We start from the raw sequence: 18509 nt of genomic DNA on the forward strand, positions 1-18509 counted from the left end.
AATTCACAGTAAAATTTTTTTTAACTGTCTTGAGAAAGATGGCCAGTGAGATGGGTATGGACTATTCTCAGTGATGTCTGAAAATTTCAGAATTAGGTGTAGTAGAATGAGCTAGCTGAATAGAGAGTAGTAGAAAGGGGATATTTGACAGTGAGATTGAGTGGTGATGGTACAATATCTAGGATATAACACTTTTAGTGCAGGGCCATGGTATGGTGATTGGAAACGTACTAGGACTAAAGAAGTCAAGGAAATGGGAATCCAGGTTTGGGTGGATCATCTATGCAGGTATTGATATCTTTAAGCTGGGGTGTGATCAACTCAGGGAGTGATTCAATTGAGATGTAGGAATAAAGTATTAGAATTTCTACTTATACCTGACAATATCCTTTCAAGATTCCTTTCTAGTGCATGCCTTATGTTGTACACTATAGTACAATACACTTTGTAGAGGGACTGATTTACATGAACAAGCAGCCAATTAAAGATTGAAGCTGACTGGACCCTGAAATCTCTTCATAGTGGCTAAATTATACTCCATGGTATGGCTATGCTACCATAAATGTAACTCATTCCTTCTTAAGAGAATATTTGGTTTGTTTCTAATAAAAACAAAAATAAACAAATGGGACCCAGTTGAGCTTAAAAGCTTCTGCACAGCAAAGGAAACCATTAACAAAATGAAAAGACAACCCACAGAATGGAAGAAAATATTTGTAAATGATACAACCGACAAGGGATTAATGTCCAAAATATACAAGTAGCACATGCAACTCTATGTCAAAAAGCAAACCACCCAATCAAAAAATGGGGGGAAGATCTAAATAGACAGTTCTCCAAAAAAGACATACAGATGGCCAAAGAGCACAGGAAAAGATGCTCAACATCACTAATTATTATAGAAATGCAAATCAAAACTGTAATGAAGTATCACCTCACACCAGTCAGAATGGCCATCATCACAAAGTCTACAAACAATAAATGCTGGAGAGGGTGTGGAGAAAAGGGGACCCTCCTACACTGTTGGTGGGAATGTAAATTGGCAGAACCACTATGGAAAACAGTATGGAGGTTCTTTAAATAGCTAAAAGTGGAACTATCATATGATCCAGTAATCCCACTCCTGGGCATATATCCAAAGAAAACCATAATTTGAAAGAATACAAATGTTCATTGCAGCACCATTTACAATAGCCAAGACATGGAAGCAAGCTAAGTGTCCAGAGTACAGAGTAATAGACAAAGAAGATGTAGTATATATACAATGGAATATTACTCAGCCATAAAAAAGAATGAAGTAATGCCATTTGTAGCAACATGGATGGACCTAGAGATTATCATACTGAGTGAAGTAAGTCAGACAGAGAAAGACAAATATCATATGATATCATTCATATGTGGAATCTAATTTTTAAAAAAGAGATACAAATGAACTTATTTACAAAACAGAGGCAGACTTATAGATATTAAAAACAAACTTATGGTTACCAAAGGGGCAACGTGGAGGGGAGGGATAATCAGGAGCTTGGGATGAACACACACACACTACTTTATGAAAGATAGATGACCGACGGCGTCCTAATGTATAGCACAGAGAACTCTACCCAATATTCTGTGATAACCTATATGAGAAAAGAACCTAAAAAGAATGAATGTATGTATGTGTATAACTGAATCACTTTGTTGTAGACCTGAAACCGACACAACATTGTAAATTAATTATACTCCAATAAAATTAAAATATTAAAATTAAAAACAAATATTTGGTTTGTTTCCAATCTTCAGTATTATAAAAATGGTAAAATAAACACTTTTCTTACATATTTTTCTGCATAGCTATTCAATTAGGAAAAATTCTTAGAAACAGAATTAGTGGGTGGGAATTTATGGATTCCAAAAGTATATTATTAGCTAAATTGGTACATATAATTGGAAAAAATAATCTTATTGCCAAAATATCACCAAAAATTCTAATTGACTTTATATTTTATGAAAGTTCTTATCAAGTCATAAATAAAAGAAAATTGATTAATATGAGAAGGGCAGAGAAAAAATTTCATCAACACAAACACTGATGTACCTGATTTTAGGAAACCTAGAGAAATAAATATTGTGTCATTGATTCTACTTTTCATTTTTAATGATTCACACTTTCCTAATATTTTCTTTTATATATCTATTTTGTTATATAGACTTACTTGTGTGACTCAACTAAGTGGCTGATTTATGTCTCCAGAATTATGGAAATTTCACTAAGCAGAACAGAAACAAGAAACTGGCTTTCCCTTTGCCACTCTTTTCTCTCATAGTATCTGGGAAGAAAGTACCATAAAAGATAACATGAGGTATACCTTGTCAAATTCAAGGTAGCTAACTGATTCCTTAAACAACAAGAACAAATACCACCAAAAGCCCTCAGTCACATTTTTATTATTATTATTATTATTTTACAATTTTGCCATTTTATTTTTTACTTCTTGACACTGGTCAATGTTACTACATAATTTCAATTCATTGCTTCAGTTTCCAGATCTGGAAAACTCACACGAGATTTAGTTGGAGAATCAATAACATTCAACTTTAGTATCAAGCTGACTGCTAACAAAATTGTCAGAAATGGCATTTCCTATAGAGGAGGAACCATTCCACTCATTCATGTAATAGAATGAGAATTAGATTCTGTTTATGTCTTTAATTAGCCATGTTCTCTTCTTCCAGACTGACAATGAACAAAGGAAAAAACAGAAATCTGATCATGCAGATGAGAACAAAAGAGTGCTTTTGCTTTTTAAAACATATTAACTAAGTGATAGAATTCCTGTGGTTAAAGTCATAAATGGTCCCCAGAGACGCCATTGATAATCGCTGTTTTGACTGAATGGAGTCCTTCAGTCAATGCATTCTGTTTTAGTTGTCTTTTTTTTTTTTTTTAATTACCTGATTCACTGTTTTTGTTGTGGTCCCATGAGGCTTTGCCTTCTCCTGTGGAATTTTCCTGAGGAGAGTCTCATGAGATGAACATTTCTTCTAATTAGATTTCTTGGCTGTTAGAGATTATTATGCTAGAAAACCCCCATTCTTTCCTCCCTCTTCCCTTCTCCATTAGTACTATCCTGTTCTTGTGTTTTTATTTATGCAAGATGCAAGCCAGATATTATATTAATAAGAGAGCTGATTTTCCTCAAGGAGCTATTCATTAGCATAGAACAGAATTGCAGCCCTTTTGCAATTTCTGGGAATCCTTTAAATTCTTTCCATACTTTTTTTTTCATTTTAAGTAGTAAATTTTGGAAGATACACTTGAACTACTTCTGTTTACTGTGAATGTTGATGGAGATCTGGAGTTTTCACAATTAAATTTTAAAATTGAAGAGAGGATTAAAATCAGGAACTGTATCTTATAAACATAGGTAGCATATCACATTTGATGTGTGTAAACTTTTTGAAAACTTATTAAATGGAACAAAGGTGCCATATCAGAGCAAGGGAGTATCCTTCACAATGAAGTCCAGATCCTTTGTTATTTGAGATATGTACATTAAAATACATAGAATTAGATGATATTTTTATTTCTGTCACAAATGCTATTTTATTAAATGAATAATATTAAAACAAAAAATAAAGACCTTCTTATACTCTTCAGATGAATACATCTTCTAGGGCACAAAAATATTTTTTTTAAAGACCACAGTTAAATTCATTATGATTCCAAAAATAATCTCTTAAAACAGACATGAGATCCTTAAACTCCCAAACATCCCAGGAACACTCAATAAAAATTTTGGAAATCTTTTTTACATCCTCAGAAGACTTATTTTGTGTCTTCTTTCCCTGCTGGTTTAGGTTCTGTAACTTAACTGACCAGACAAAAGAGGTCATCTGAAGTCCATGACCACAGGGGTAAGACTTGAACCTGGGGAGCAATGCAGTACTTCTCCCTTTCAGCAGGTTGTCCAGGCACTCATAACCTGTATTATTCATAAGTTGAAGCACCACCTTGGTTTTTATGCACAGCATATTTTTAAATCAAAATGTATGGACAGCCCCAGCAAACACTGCTTGCTCCTCTAGCGCTATAGCAGGTAGGAGTCGATAAGACTCAACCCTGACTTAATTAAGCCAACTCTAGTAGTAGTTATCTGCAACTAAAAATAAAGTCCTCACTGTCTCAAGAGCTACCAGACTTTTTATCTTATGTCTGGTTGTGCTAGCAACCACAGAGGTGGGGTGGACACTCTCTTTGCTCATCATGGGCCCTTCCATACCATTATCCCTTGGTCATCCTTAAAAACCTCAGCTTTTTTTGTTTTTGATTTGATTTGATTTGATTTTTTAACATCTTTATTGGAGTATAATTGCTTTACAATGGTGTGTTAGTTTCTGCTTTATAACAAAGTGAATCAGGATTACATATACATATGTCCCCATATCTCTTAAAACCTCAGCTTTGACCTCCTGTCTGTCCTCCTTAAACACTTTTTGCTTTCCAGGACTCTAAACTCTGCTGTTCTTCCTACTTCACTGGCTGCTCCTTCTCAGTCTCCTTTGCTGATGTGTCTTCATCTCTCTGACCTCTTATTATTAGAGTCCTCCAGAGTTCAGCCTTGGACATCTTCCCTAACTACTGCATCCCTTTGGTACTATCACCCTGGCCCATCTTTACATGCTGACTCCAAAATTTAGACCTTCACTCTGTACTTCTCCCCTGAACTCCAGACTTGTATATCCCATTGGCCACTCCACACTGCCACTCCGGCATCTAGAGGCTTTGCAATAACATGCTTTAAACATCACCCGACTTCTCACACTTCTCACCTCCTCCGCTGATGCCACCCAAGTTCAAGTTATGACTATCTCTCCCTTGGACAATTACAATAGACTCCCATCCAGTCTCCTTAAGGATCTATTTCTGTCCTGCAGTCTATTCTCGACACTAGAGCCAAAGCGATCATGATAACAAATAAGATAAATTATGTCACTCATCGGTTCATATCTTCCCATATCTTTCCAGCTCACTCAGAGAGAACCCCGATATATTTACACTGACCAAGAAGACCTGACCTCATCCACTGGGATTTTGCTGACCTGAGCTCATATCCTCTTGCCCCTCACCTGACTTCAGTCACACTGGCCTCCCTGATGTTATCCAGATGCCCCTTGCCAGGGACTCTCCCACCTCAAGTCTTTCGTAGATGCTTCTTTCTCTGCCTGAAGTGTTTCTCTGCCAATGTCTATGTGGCTTGCTTCCTCATCACCATACCGTCCGACTTCATTTCTCTTCAATGCACTTGTTGCCATGTGGTGGATCAGATGTTTCATTTACTTATTTTACTTATTGCCTGCCACCCCCTAGACACAAAAATTTAAACTCTGTAGGGGCGGGAATTTTTGCCTTTGTTGTTCACTGATGTTTCCATATCCCCCAAAATAGTACCTGGCAATACAGTGCTTACTCAATAAGTAAGTGTTGAATGAATGAATTTCAGACAGCCTTGAAATCATAGATATTACCGGTCAATCTGTTGGCAAACATAAAATGACAACCTAGAGCAATTCCTTAGTTGTGTCTTCAGTGCTATGGTGGACAAATATACAGAATAACTGCCTTCAAAAGAATTATAAGAAGTTATATTCTACTCTGGGGTTTTAGACACATCTGTACAGAACACAAACAAGCCAATGTAAGGACAACACATAAAGTAAGAATCACAATTGCTTCTGTATCACTGCTATCTTTTGAGACAGGACATATATCAATAAATACATCATTCTAAGACCTATGTTTTTAAAAGCAAGTTCCAACTCTATTCGTTTATCAGGAACAAATTCAGACATCAACATACAGGTGGACCACAAAATAAATATTTGTTCAAATTTCATTTATTCAAACAGTTATTCAAAAAAACAGATTCTGTGAGCCTCTCATGTACCAGACACTGCCCGAAAGACATAGGCTCTAATTGTGGATGAGAAGGGCCAGTAACTTGCACTTACAGAGCTTATCATGATTTGCTTGGGCTTTGACCTAACAGATGAAGGAAAACTGGAAAGTTTTCTTTGTTCTTGTATGCCACAGAAGCATGCTTCCCCTTATACCTGGAATTCCTTCAACATCTATTTGCCAAATATTGGTAAGTTATATGAGGAAGAAGAATAAGGGCACAGGGGCAGTGAAAGACAGTTTGCCTATTTCACGAAAAGTTAAATATATACTTATCATATAACCCAGGAGTTTCAGTCCAGTAGACATGAAAGCAACCACAGAAAGGCCTGTACATGGATGTTCAGAACAGCTAAATTAGTAATATCCAAACACTGGAAACAATCCAGTGCCCATCAACAGCTCAATGAGTAAGCAAACTGTGGTATATTCACACAATGGAATAATTATAAGTAATAAAAAGGGCAAACTATTGATGCATGCAACAGTTTAGGTGGATCTCAAAATTGTCGTGCTAAATGGAAAAAAAAGATACAAAGAGAATGGTATAATTTCATTTATATAAATTCTAAAAAATGCAAATGAATCCATAGGAACAGAAAGCAGATCATTGCCTAGAGACATGGATGAAAGAAAGTGAGGGGCTTCCCTGGTGGCGCAGGGGTTGAGAGTCCGCCTGCCGATGCAGGGGCCACGGGTTCGTGCCCTGGTCCGGGAAGATCCCACATGCCGCCGAGTGGCTGGGCTGGGCCCGTGAGCCATGGCCGCTGAGCCTGCACGTCCGGAGCCTGTGCTCCACAACAGGTGAGGCCACAACAGTGAGAGGCCCGCGTACTGCAAAAAAAAAGTGAGAACTGCAAAAGGGCTCAAGGAACCTTTTAAGAGAGATGGAAATATTTTTTATCTTCATTGTGGTGGTGTTTTATGGGAGTATATACCTACCAATGTTCATCAAACTGTGCTCTTTAAATACGTACTTTTTCTTGTACAAATAACAATAAAGTTATTTTTAAACATAGGCATACCATACAATTTATCAAAAAAGAATTTTGGAACCACATCTTCCTCCAAGAAAAAGCACTGGCTGAAGCACCTAGCAGTGTTTGGTACATAGTGGTGCTAAATGCTAAATGCAAAAAATAAATATTTATAAATAACTGTTAGCACTTACATAATGCTTCCTATCTATCAGTAACATTTGTTAATTTAATTAAGCTAATAACAAGTGTATAAAGCCATCTTTATCATTAAAATTTTTTTTAAGAAATACTGTACAATTGTCTTCTATTTTAGATTAGGACACAGAGCTTAGTCCTCAAGGTTCTCCAGCTGGTGAGTTGCAGAACTGAGACTCCAGTGCATGCAGTCTGTCTCTAGATGCATGTTTTTAGCTCCCTCAGCATATCACCATAGAAGAAAGGAAAGAAGGAATTAAAGAACTCAGAGAAGAGAGGCTTCTCTGTGTGCTTGGCAGTCAGAGAAGTCTTTTTAAAAAGATAGGATGTTTGCTGAGCTTTGAAAGATAAGGAAGCTCTGGAAAAGGAAGAGAGTGGATGTGCATCTCAGACAATGTAGATGCTGCCAGGCATGAAAGGGCCTGAGAAAGTATTTGTCCAGTTTCTGGTGACATTCTTTACAGGGTGAGTTAGATCAAATTCCACTGACATTTTATCTTATAAATATTGCATGCAGGCTAGAAATAGCCAAATCAGTGGCGAAGAAGGACAAGGGGAGGTGATTTCTCCCCTGACAGAAGTCCCAGGGCAGGAAAGGAGCAGAAGATGGAGATAGAGCTGACTGTTTAATGATGAATGTGGCAATCTTTTTCTTTAATGTACAATATTATATGACTGAGAAAAGGGGAAATGATGAGCCTTGGCTTCTCATACCGACAGGGAAAAGGAAATATTTCTTTCACAAGGTCATGTGCCCACACCCACATTGGTTGTCAGAATTAGGATTTAATAACAATAAAAATATTGCTCTTGGGATTTGACCATGGTGGTGAAGATGATGTTAACCAGACATCCAGGAGGACAAATACAGTGCATACATTCACAGCTAAAGAAACCAAGAGACGTCTTTCATGCCAGAGAACAAACTATGAGGAAAGGGCGGGCAGAGGAAGGGAAGGTCACACAAGGTTGCTGAAGAAGCAGAGAGGACCAAGATGCAGACCTTGAGAAAGCAACCAACAACTGAAGAATGGAAGGAGGAGAGCAGACTTGTGGTGGAGGTGGAAGCTGCCCTGAATCCACGCTGATACAAAGAGGATAAAAGAAAAGTGGACAGTAAGCGACATCACGCAGATACACCTATTTGTAGGAAGCGGTCTGCCAATGGAGAAGTGAGAGGAGACATACACTGCCTGATGAGCAATGCTGCTGCTACCAATCTGAGGGATTGGGAAGAATAGCACTAAGTTCACTCTCATATAAAATTATACATCATAAAAGAATTTCTGCTAGCCTAAAATATGGCTAGTGCCCTTATTCCCATGAGCCTCCTGAAAATGGTAGGTCTAGGAGGAATTTAACTTATATATGTGCAATGATCAAAAAAGTACCCACCTAAAAGTGTATTCAAAACAATTCTCAACAGACTATTAGTGGAGGAAATTCAGCAGCACATTAAGAGTACAATAATACAAAATAATCTAGTGGTCTTTATTCTTGTAGTATAAGTATGGCTCACTGATAAAAATATATTAACATAATTCACTATAATAATTTGTTCAAAAGTAAAAATTTCAACACCCATTATTTATAAGAAAAAAATTTAAACCATGGTAAGAGAAAGATAAGCCTTTAATATGTCTTTATCAAACTAAAGCCCTGAATTACACAAAGTGAGAAGCTGTGGAAAGTTTCCTCTTGAAAACTGAGATGACCACTATCAATGGAAAAAGAATTGAGGTATAAAAAGTGGAAAGGATATGGATACAAGTATCATCAGTTGCAGATGATATGATCATTTACTCAGAAAGTTCAAGAAACTCAAAAAATCATTAGAAGTAATCAAATCAGTAGAATCTATGTATCGGTAGCTATATCTGTATCATATATTAAAACAAGAACCAGTCGGTATAATGAAAGCAACAGTTACAAAAAAGAAAGTAAATTATCAAAGACCAAATGTTATAAGAAATATGAAAACCCATATTAAGAAAACTTTAAAACACTACTTAGGTACCCAAAGACTTAAAGAAAATATATATCATAATCTTAGATAAGAAAACTCAATGTCATCAAGCTACCAACTCTTTCTAATTTAACCTGTGAATTTATAACTTTCCCAAGAAAATGACTAGGCCTTAAAAAAACAGACAAACAAATTCTAAAGTTGATACAGAAAAATCAACAAGGAAAACTATCCACATAATATCTGAGTGAGCTTAATGAATTGCATTATAAAGCCTAATGGATTACTAGAGTGTCTTATTGTGAATGGATCGATAGATCAAAGAAAGAATATATAAATAGAACCAAATACATGAAGGATTTTGTTTTAGGGTATTTCTATCAGTAGAAAAAATAGAAATTATTTAGTAAATGGTGATGAGGGAATTGGTTAGCCATCTAACCAACACTGAATCACTGTATCACTCTGCAATAAAATTTAGATGGACCCAAATTTTAAGTGTGAAAAGTAGAACCATGAAATTACAGTGTGTGTACTTGTAGAAAAGGCATTTCTAAATCAGATACAAAATCCAGGAAAAATAATTGGAAAAGCTGACTATTTGAAATATATAAACCCAAAAATGTCTACATGGTAAAAATTATCATAAAGATAAAGACAAAAATAAAATATAGAAAAGTAATAAACTATGGTCTTTAATGTTTAAAGCACATTATGCTAAGTGAAATAAGTCAGACAGAAAAAGACAAGTACCATATGATTTCACTTATATGTGGAATCTAAAAAGCACTAACATACAAAAATCCCCTACTTCCTAGATACAGAGAACAGATTGGTGGTTGGTAGTTGCCAGAGGGGTGGGTGAAATGGGTGAAGGGAGTCAAAAGGTTTATAACTTCCAGTTATAAAATAAGTCATGGGATGTAATGTACAGCCTAGTGACTATAGTTAATATTACTGTATTGTATATTTGGAATTTGCTAAGAGAATAAATCTTTAAATTTCTCATCACAAGAAAAAATAATTTTGTAACTACATATGGTGATGGATGTTAACTAGACTTATTGTTGTGAACATTTCACAATATATACAAATATTGAATCATTATGTTGTACACCTGAAACAAATATAATGTCATACGTCAATTATACCTCAATAAAAAAAATTTTTTTAAGCAATAAGGTATGGTCCTTAACATTTAAAGAACATTAATACAAATCAATACAAAAATTTCAAAATGTCTAAGTGAATAAATAATTATATATAGTCTTTGGTTGAACCATATACTATTCTAAGTTCTCTACATTACATATACTACCTCACTTAATTTCCCAACAATACTACAACTGTACAATACTACTACTATCCCATTTTACATATGAGACAAGAAGTTAAGTAACATGCCCAAGATGACACATATATTGAGTGACAGGACTGGTATTTGAATCCAGGAGAAACGTATTCCAAGTTCAGAGTTTGACCACCATACTATGCTGTCTCACCATGATATAATAATCAGTCTTATAATGAGAATGAGGCAGCTCCCCAGGTAGCAGTTGGAACACTCCTCAGGATGTAAATTTAAATGGAAAAGGCAAAGTTCAGAATATGTATATAGATTCCACCATTAGTGTAAAATAATTAATGGACTATAGACACACACATGTATATACTTACTTCTGCGAAATATACTGAAAAAAAAAAAAGACCTGGTACTTGGAGAGATAGCTGGGTAGGTAAGGGTATACAGGAGTAAGGGGGACGTTTTGCGGCATGCTGCTCTATGTTTTTGAAAGTCGTGCCATGTCATGTATTAACCGTTGAAAAAAATTAAATATTTTTCTAAAATAACACATATTTAGTGTTTAGTGCACTGCATGGTCTATTGCAATCACACTCTTTGTAGTGAAAGTGCTTATAAAGAGTGAAATGGCCAAATGTTTACACATAGACAAAGAGAGAAGGCTTGAGCTAAACGGCTGTTAACAGCATTTTAGCTTTTCCCCAGTAGCACAAAGCCAGTTCAGAGCTGGGTCTAGAGTAGACAGTGAATAAACACTACCCAGGTGCCAGAAAGCTCAGTGCCCAACTTAACGCTGGTCACACTAACTCCCTGGACCCGTAAGTTGACTCATTTGAGTTTTCCTTTCTCCCTTGGTTCTCACATTCTGTGTCTACTATATTCATTTTACTGTTATTTCCTATGTTGTAAACTTCAAATCATTTTGGAGTGACAGATAGACGCTTCATAGTTAGCATATACAAAAGCATAATTTTAAATGTTTGCTTACCAAAGCATTTCCATAAAATGGAACAAGAGAATTTGTTGCTCTCACCAGGCATGGGCACTCACTTTCCATTTAACTTAGTGAAATCACTCACCTGTAACAGTCTGTAATTTGCTGTTTTTACCAAAGCATTTTGTTTCTTTCCAGTGTTTGTGAAGTAGTGAATCAATTCATCTCCCTGAACATGAACTCTAAACTAAATGATCGACCAGTGTGCTTCTTAAAGCTTAACTGGGAAATGATAGTCACTTTCTAAAACCACCACAAAATAACAAGAACCTACCTTAACGCAAAGGCTGAAATATAACGAAGGCTTTGTGGTGCTATTTATAAATTGCTTACGCATCTGCCGCCAACCTGAGTTTCATGTGTTCTCAGGCTGCTGAATTACATCTTTGTACACGGTAAGGAAGCACGTCTAATATTTCTTACGTAGGGGAGATAAACCCTGTTTGTGAGCTCTGCAGAGAATGAGACTGAACTCAGTACCTGTTTATGGCCCCCAAGATTGTTCACCAAGCCTGAAATGTATCAAATAATTACCTGGTAGCAGTAGAAGCTGGAGCTGTGCTTTGTGTGCTATTGGCTCAAGTCAATTATAACTTCTTTCAAACTGCTCCATCAACTTCTGCAAACTGTAGCATATATTATCCCCGTGACAGAAAGGAGGCTCATCTTTCATTTACATTGCACTTTTTCCAAAGCCTAAAGATAGAAAATCCTGCCTTGACTGATTATAAATAACCCTCTCCTCAGGATATGACTGAGAGACCTAAGGATGTCTGCTTTTCTCCCTCTTCATTGAAAGGGAGCTGCCATTCAATTAAATTGAATTTTCCTTTCATTTTCTATGGATGAGTTTACTTAGTATCTCTGCAGGCACATGGAGACATCCGGGCTGCTGCCTGTCTGGCTACTCAAGGCAGCACTGTCGTTTCACCAACCGAGTGGAAGCTTCAGGATCAATCTGGGACCAAGTCATTGTATGCAGAGCTTTATAATTTTCCCTGTTGTCCTCATTCTTCTTCCTAACCACCAGGAAGCTTATTCCGGGACCCATTCAGACTTGGATCATCTAGGTTGTTCCTTACCCATTAAAACCCAGTCTTGTTTCTCATTCTTTCAGATTTACTAGACCTTAGCGACTTACTCCATTCTGGCCAAGATTAAAGAAAAGAATTAACTGCTCATCAGCTATGCTAACAGAAAGGCCTCTGAGTTGCTTTTTAACAACCAGGGCATGGAAACCACTAAACCATTAGAATGACTGCACTCTGGAAATTGAAAAAGACGTTAGAAATTGTGTATTCTCCACATCCCATAGATTAGGAAACTGACGCTCAAAGTAACCACCTACAGAGTTAGTTAGTTGAAGATCTGAAACCAAAACTCAGGTCTCCTTTTCTTTCCATACTGATTTGCTGACTGCAAATCTTCAATAGTTTTTGAGGTTTTGAATTGCAAGATAACCCAAAAGTGAAGCATTGCTGTTTGAGTCTCTGGCATATGTCTATCATATAATAAAAGGTATAATATAAAAATAGACTATATATATATATAGATAGATAGATAGACTATCTGTATTTATATCTGTAACTTATGTGTATGTTTCTACAACAGAATAATAGAAGATATCTACTAGATAATAAGGAGCATGAGATAAAAATTGTCATGTGCATTCTTGTGGGTGAAGAGGACTCATGGGAAGCAGAGTCTTTCTCTTCATTGGGGTGTGCGATACAAAGATATTTACACTATGGAGCATCCCCTTTTATTTTAACCAGATAAAATTGGTTTGAAATAACCAACATGTTTATTTTTGAAAAGAGAATTTGTTACCTTCTCCAAGCATCAACACTAAGGCTGTCCACTCACTCTGTGAAATTGTTCACCTGTAATAGTCACAATTTGCATTTTTACGAGGACTGGAAGAGGAAATATCACAAAAGGCTTAGCTTTTTCTTAGGGAGGGCAGAAGAGTGACAATTTAAGAACATAGATTTTAGTGTTAAATAGACGTGGTTTTGAGTCCCAGTTGCGCTATTTATTAAGACATCTTGAAATGTTCTTCTTTAGGATTGCATTGTTGGTGAAAGAGTCATCATAAAGAAAACCACTTTGTAGACGTTGTCTAAAGATGAATGAGGTAACGAATGAAAGTGCTTAGCTCTTTGCCTGAGTCATAGTAAGCCCTGATTGAATATAGCATATTCTAACCAAAGGGGCTGTGGGAAAGGGAAGAAGCTGTTCCAGGTTTGTTTAGGTGGTAGGGAGTATTGGAGAAAGGAAGCTGTCTTGAATATATATAATAGGACAATAGCAGATGGGGCCCTAGAATGTCATGTCTAGTGTCAGTAATAGATAAGTCATCTCCAAAATCACCCTGAATCCTTTCTAACGGATCTCTAGTCATTTTACATAGTTTCTCATCAGTGCATTTTTCCCATACAGTCCAGACTACCTGAAATGCTTTCCACTTCTCATTGCCACCCCAGCTCTCGTGGTAAGGCCTTTTTTGTTTTTTGGTCACGCCAGGGCAGCTTGCGGGACCTTAGATCTCTGACAAGAGATCAAACCCATGCCCCCTGCATTGGGAGCATGAAGTCTTAAATCCTGGACCACCAGGGAAGTCCCTCATGGTAAGGTTACATATTCTTCAGTCTCCGATCATCCTCCTGTTTCCAAGTTCATCTCCTCAGTGAACTGAGCTCTTTAAGGGAACAGGCTATGGCAATTATAAAGGTTTTAATGTTATGCATATTTTTATTCCTAATACTTAAAAGAGTGTCTGATGTATAATAGGTATCCAAACATTATTTGACGAATAAATGTATGAATGAACCACTCACTGCTCAGCCTACCTGGATTAGAACCCCTGGAAAAATTCTGCTGACGTCCTTCTTTCTAAAGTGAAGAGCTATCCCATTTGCTCTTGAATGGGTGTGACCAAACACTGGGTATTCTGAGTGTCTATTTTTCCAACAAGCATACCTCACCAAAAACAACAACAACAAAAAAAAATTAAAAGAAAAAACTGGATGGTCAACTTTTTCACTGAATGTGACAAAGTGGTTTATTCTAAGAAACAACCCTTTCTAATAACCCAATCACAGTAGAAAAAGAAATCTAGTGCCTAACCAAGTTCAAGGACAAACTCTACTAAGTCTCCAAAGTTCACCCACTTATTTAGATGGACTGTGTATTATATAATACTGTTGTAGCACTGTCAAATTTCTTGGATCTAATAATGTTCTCCATCTTCTAATACATTTATATCTGCAAGTCTATTCCTAGAGACTTCTTTACCATTTTGAGTAAGTTCCTCATCTACACCATGGCTCAGTGTTCTCGTCTATAAAACAGACATAGTAAAAGAGGCTATTATGTCTTCATAGGGAGGGTCTGAGGAAGAAATTAGTGATAAAAGTAAGACATTCAAAACAGCACAATGAACAATGAATAAAAGTTAAATATGATTATATTAAAATATTTTACATTAATTTAGGGGACTTTATGGTTATAGTTACATAATTAGAGGTGTGTAAATAAGTGATTCTTGTAAACATTGGAAAATTCCTCCAAGAACTGAAAAAATTTACTTTAAAAATAAACATTGTATGCTTACATTCCCTCATACGTTTTGGATGACTTATCAGAAAATGCATTTTCTGGATTAAGAGGTGTGGGACAAGGAGGTCTTCCTTTATGTGAATATTTCAGTCTATCAATGGCCCCCTAATACCTTACTCTTTCTTTCTCTTATACTTCTTCCATTTTCTCTCTTCTTACATTTCTACCCCACATGCTAGTGTAGAATTAAAATTCTATGTGATCATCATTAGTGTATAGGAATACAAGAGATTTCTGTGCAGTAATTTTGTATCCTGCTACTTTACCAAATTCACTGATTAGCTCTAGTAGTTTTCTGGTAGCATCTTTAGGATTCTCTATGTATAGTATCATGTCATCTGCAAACAGTGACAACTTTACTTCTTCTTTTCTGATTTGGATTCCTTTTATTTCTTTTTCTTCTCTGATTGCTGTGGCGAAAACTTCCAAAACTCTATTGAATAACAGTGGTGAGAGTGGACAACCTTGTCTTGCTCCTGGTCTTAGAGGAAATGGCTTCAGTTTTTCACCATTGAGAATGATGTTGGCTGTGAGTTTGTTATATATGGCCCTTATTATGTTGAGGTAAGTTCCCTCTATGCCTACTTTCTGCAGGGTTTTTATCATAAATCGGTGTTGAATTTTGTCAAAAGCTTTTTCTGCATCTATTGAGATGATCATATGGTTTTTCTCCTTCAATTTTTAATATGGTGTATCACAATGATTGATATGCATATATTGAAGAATCCTTGCATTCCTGGGTTAAACCCCACTTGATCATGGTGTATGATCCTTTTAATGTGCTGTTAGATTCTGTTTGCTAGTATTTTGTTGAGGATTTCTGCATCTATGTTCATCAGTGATATTGGCTTGTAGTTTTCTTTCTTAGTGACATCTTTGTCTGGTTTTGGTATCAGGGTGATGGTGGCCTTGTAGAATGAGTTTGGGAGTGTTCCTCCCTCTGCTATATTTTGGAAGAGTTTGAGAAGGATAGGTGTTAGCTCTTCTCTAAATGTTTGATAGAATTTGTCTGTGAAGCCATCTGGTCCTGGGCTTTTGTTTGTTGGAAGATTTTTAATCACAGTCTCAATTTCAGTGCTTGTGATTGGTCTGTTTATATTTTCTGTTTCTTCCTGGTTCGGTCTCAGAAGGTTGTGCTTTTCTAAGAATTTCTCCATTTCTTCCACGTTGTCCATTTTATTGGTATATAGTTGCTTGTAGTAATCTCTCATAATCCTTTGCATTTCTGCAGTGTCAGTTGTTACTTCTCCTTTTCCATTTCTAATTCTGTTGATTTGAGTTTTCTCCCTTTTTTTTTTTTGATGAGTCTGGCTAATGGTTTATCAATTTTGTTTATCTTCTCAAAGAACCAGCTTTTAGTTTTATTGATCTTTGCTATAATTTCCTTCATTTCTTTTTCATTTATTTCTGATCTGATCTTTATGATTTCTTCTCACCTGCTAACTTGGGGATTTTTTGCTCTTCTTTTTCTAATTGCTTTAGGTGTAAGGTTAGGTTGTTTATTTGAGATGTTTCTTGTTTCTTGAGGTAGGATTGCCATTTACCATTGCAACAAAAAGAATAAAATGCCTAGGAATAAACCTACCTAAGGAGACAAAAGACCAGTACGCAGAAAGCTATAAGACACTGATGAAAGAAATTAAAGATGAGACACAGATGGAGAGATATACCATGTTTTTGGATTGGAAGAATCAACATTGTGAAACTGACTATACTCCCCAAAGCAATCTAAAGATTCAGTGCAAACCCTATCAAACTACCACTGGCATTTTTCACAGAAATAGAACAAAAAAATTCAAAATTTGTATGGAAATGCAAAGACCCCGAATTGCCAAAGCAATCTTGAGAAAGAAAAATGGAGCTGGAGGAATCAGGCTCCCTGACTTCAGACTGTATTACAAAGCTACAGTCATCAAGACAGTATGGTACTGGCACTAAAACAGAAATATAGATCAATGGAATAGGATAGAAAGCCCAGAGATAAACCCATGCACATATGGTCACCTAATTTATGACAAAGGAGGCAAGAACATACAATGGAGAAAATACATCCTCTTCAATAAATGGTTCTGGGAAAACTGGACAGCTACATGTAAAAGAATGAAATTAGAACACTCCCTAACACCATACACAAAAATAAACTCAAAATGGATTAAAGACCTAAATGTAAGGCCAGACAGTAGAAAACTCTTAGAGGAAAACATAGGCAGAGGACTCTATGACATAAATCATAGCAAGATCCTTTTTGACCCACCTCCTAGAGAAATGGAAATAAAAACAAAAATAAACAAATGGGACCTAATGAAACTTAAAAGCTTTTGCACAGCAAAGGAAACCATAAACAAGACGAAAAGACAACCCTCAGAATGGGATAAAATATTTGCAAATGAAGCAACTGACAAAGGATTAATCTCCAAAATTTACAAGCAGCTCATGTAGTTTAATATCCAAAAAACAAACAACCCAATCCAAAAATGGGCAGAAGACCTAAATAGACATTTCTCCAAAGAAGGTATACAGATTGCCAACAAACACAAGAAAGAATGCTCAACATCACTAATCATTAGAGAAAGGCAAATCAAAACTACAATGAGGTACCACCTCCCACCAGTCAGAATGAACATCATCAGAAATTCTACAAACAATAAATGCTGGAGAGGGTGTGGAGAAAAGGGAACCCTCTTGCACTGTTGGTGGGAATGTAACTTGATACAGCCACTATGGAGAACAGTATGGAGGTTCCTTAAAAAACCAAAAATAGCACTACCATACAACCCAGCGATCCCACTACTGGGCATTACCCTGAGAAAACCATAATTCAAAAACAGTCATGTATCACAATGGTAATTGCAGCTGTATTTACAATAGCTAGGACATGGAAGCAAGCTAACTGTCCATTGACAGATGAATGGATAAGGAGGATGTGGCAAATATATACAGTAGAATATTACTCAGCCATTAAAAGAAATGAAATTGAGTTATTTGTAGTGAGGTGGATGGACCTAGAGACTGTCATACAGAGTGAAGTAAGTCAGAAACAGAAAAACAAATACTGTACGTTAACACATATATATGGAATCTAAAAAAAAAAAGAAAAAGAAAATGTTCTGAAGAACCTAGGGGCAGGACAGGAATAAAGATGCAGACCTACAGAATAGACTTGAGGACACGGGGAACAGGAAGGGTAAGCTGGAACGAAGTGAGAGAGTGCCATGAACATATATACACTACCAAATGTAAAATAGATAGCTACTGAGAAGCAGCCACATAGCACAGGAAGATCAGCTCGGTGCTTTGTGACCACCTAGAGGGGTGGGATAGGGAGGGTGGGAGGGAGACGCAAGAGGGAGGGGATAGGGGGATACATGTATACTTATAGCTAATGCACTTTGTTATAAAGCAGAAACTAACACGACATTGTAAAGCAATTATACTCCAATAAAGACATTAAAAAAAATCTTCCCTGGTGGCGCAGTGGTTGAGGGTCCGCCTGCCGATGCAGGCGACAC

The 18509-nt window shown here is 36.5% G+C and overlaps 1 pseudogene across 1 annotated transcript in view; it reads right to left on the reverse strand.

Moving 5' to 3' along the window:
• LOC309962976 (large ribosomal subunit protein eL8-like) overlaps positions 1 to 18509 on the reverse strand; it is a 32334-nt pseudogene that overhangs the window by 5654 nt on the left and 8171 nt on the right. The window contains exon 3 of the transcript in view: positions 3863 to 3968. The product of the transcript in view is annotated as a large ribosomal subunit protein eL8-like (transcript). The remainder of the gene's footprint in view (positions 1 to 3862; positions 3969 to 18509) is intronic.

This window comes from Leucopleurus acutus (genome assembly GCF_964270905.1).
Source record: "Leucopleurus acutus genome assembly, chromosome: 6".
NCBI lineage: Eukaryota > Metazoa > Chordata > Mammalia > Artiodactyla > Delphinidae > Leucopleurus > Leucopleurus acutus.